Genomic DNA, 2,500 nt, shown 5'->3' with positions numbered 1-2,500 from the left:
TCTCTCTCTCTCTCTCTCTCTCTCTCTCTCTCTCTCTCTCTCTCTATCTATCTATCTATCTATCTATCTTTCTGTCTATGCATATGCCTCTCCATCTGTCTGGCTATCTCTATCCCTTTCTTTTATTACCTCTATATGTCAACGTTTTTATCAATTCGTTTTCTCGATTTGTTGATTTTCAAACTATCAATCTATCTATCTACCTTTATAAATAAATAAATGTGTATATAGGTGTGTGTGTGTGTGTGTGTGTGTGAGTGTGTGTGTGTGTGTGTGCGTGTGTGTGTGTGTGTGTGTGTGTGTGTAAATATACATACATACATACATATATATGTCTATCATCCTTCTCCCTCTCCTTCCCCATCCTCTACCTTCCCTCTTTTCCCCTTTTCTTCGTTATGAGTTTCCATTTTTAGGTCAAACACAATAGTCAGAATTTCGTAACTTTATTTGAGCTTTTAGGAAATGTCATTTTGATGGCAAGGCATGATAAGATTTTCTGCAATATGAGAATGCAGTGATATGCAACATAACAGGAACAATACGAACCACCAAGACAGTATAGTGTGAGTTTATGGTGAATATTCAAAAGTGTTTGGCACTATATTTAGAAGAGAAATATTTAGAAATGCAACACAAAAGTAGTGACATTCTGTTATGATTTACAAAGGACAGTTTTAAAGAATAAATAATACAGACACTGAGACAAAATTGATCGGACATATAGTGTGTGTAAGTGTCTTAAAAGAAATATTGTGTAATTCTGATTAGACATCATAACATTTCTGTGATTCTGTGTAATGAGTCGGTGGTTATTGTAAATGAAGCAAAGTGGCAATGATAATACATTAATTAACCCAGATGAAATAACCCATCACCAGAATTTTTTTTTTTTTCTCCATTTTCCTTTAAAAAAAAAAAAGTGGGAAAATCCAAACAGAAAAGATCCATCTTGTACCGAGGTCATTAGAGACTATATTCGAATAAACGACCATTTTCTCTCTTCTTTTTTTTCTTCACTTTCTTCTCCACCATCAGCATCATTATTTTTCTTCTTCACCATCACCATCTTCCATCTTCCTTTACCATCTCACCTTCGTATTTAAAAAAAATAATAATAATAAAAATAAAACAATAAAACTACCAAAGTCCTCCCTTCGAAAAATCATCATTTTCCGTTTTCTTGTCCACCATCCTCCGTTTTCTTTCATTGTCCACCACCCTCCGTTTTCTTTCATTGTCCACCACCCTCCGTTTTCTTTCATTGTCCACCACCCTCCGTTTTCTTTCATTGTCCACCATCCTCCGTTCTCTATCGTCGTCCTTTACTGGTATTCCTGCGGCTGCTGAGCACGCTGGGCTTCGAGTTGGGCGGCGAGCTGGCTGTGTTCTTGGCGAATCTTCTCGAAGTTTTCAGCGAAGCGAGAGCGAAGGTTCTGGACGGCCGTTGACTCCCTGGGAGTGTGGGGGATCTGCTGCACGTTGCTGATGAAGTCCCGGATGTCCACTTGCCTGGTGGGGGGGGAAGGAGGGGGGTGAGGAGTGGGGGTGAGGGAGGAAAAGGGGTTAAGTAAGGAGCAGTTGGGGAAAGGGAGGTACGGATGAGGCGTGGGAGGGAGAGGTGTGTTGGGGAAAAGATGGTAAGATTTGGAAAGAAAAGGGTGGTAGGGGAAAGGAAATAAGAGTAAGGATGGGGAGGTAAAGCAATATGGAAGGAAAAAGAGGGTGGCATGAGAGATAGAGGAAAGTGAAAGGGAAATGGAGGAGGAAGGGTCGATGGATAAGTGAGGAGAAGGTACAGAAAGAGGGAAAAGGGAAATAGAAAGGGAGGGAGAGCCAAAGGTAAACACGTCTCAGTAACAATATTTTGTTGCCAAGCCGAATAAAGACAGTAATAATACTAATGACGGCAGTAAGACTATTACTAATGATAATAACATGCTAATCTTATACTTAACAAGAATAGTGATACTAATAGAGGCAGTAACAATTATGATACTAATAATGATTGTGATTATGATAACAATGGCGATGTTAATTACAACAATAATATTATCATTAATAATAATAATGATAATGATAATAGTTATAACAGCAACAACAATGATAATGGTAATACTAATAATGATATAAATAACAGTACCAATAACAAAGATGATAAGCTTAATTTGCTGCACAGAAGTAGAATATAAAGATTCAAACAGAGCTGCTTAACAACTCCTTACACTCAATTGCCTCCGAGTCAAATAGGTATTAATGTGTTCCAAAATAAAAGGATGGATAAATGAGTAAAGCCAAGAATTTATGAATGAATAGTTAAATTAAATAAATCCCATATATATGTATATATAAATGTATGTTGTAAGTTATAAGGAGCAGCTATGCCATACATACTCTCTTCTAAAATGGGCATTTATTTCACGTACACACTCAGCGAATGTTGGTTAGAGACAAAGGTACATTAGAAAATACGAAAGTGGAAAGGAAGAGGGTTAAATAA

The 2,500-nt window shown here is 37.3% G+C and overlaps 1 pseudogene; it reads right to left on the bottom strand.

The window, feature by feature from the left end:
* Nucleotides 1-433: 433 nt before the first annotated feature.
* Nucleotides 434-2,500, bottom strand: part of LOC125043371 — a 17,806-nt pseudogene continuing 15,739 nt past the window's right edge.

The sequence above is a fragment of the Penaeus chinensis genome, chromosome 3 (genome assembly GCF_019202785.1).
Source record: "Penaeus chinensis breed Huanghai No. 1 chromosome 3, ASM1920278v2, whole genome shotgun sequence".
Taxonomy (NCBI): Eukaryota; Metazoa; Arthropoda; class Malacostraca; order Decapoda; family Penaeidae; genus Penaeus; species Penaeus chinensis.
The sequence above is the reverse complement of the archived record's forward strand: the minus strand, read 5'-3'. Positions and strand labels throughout refer to the sequence as shown.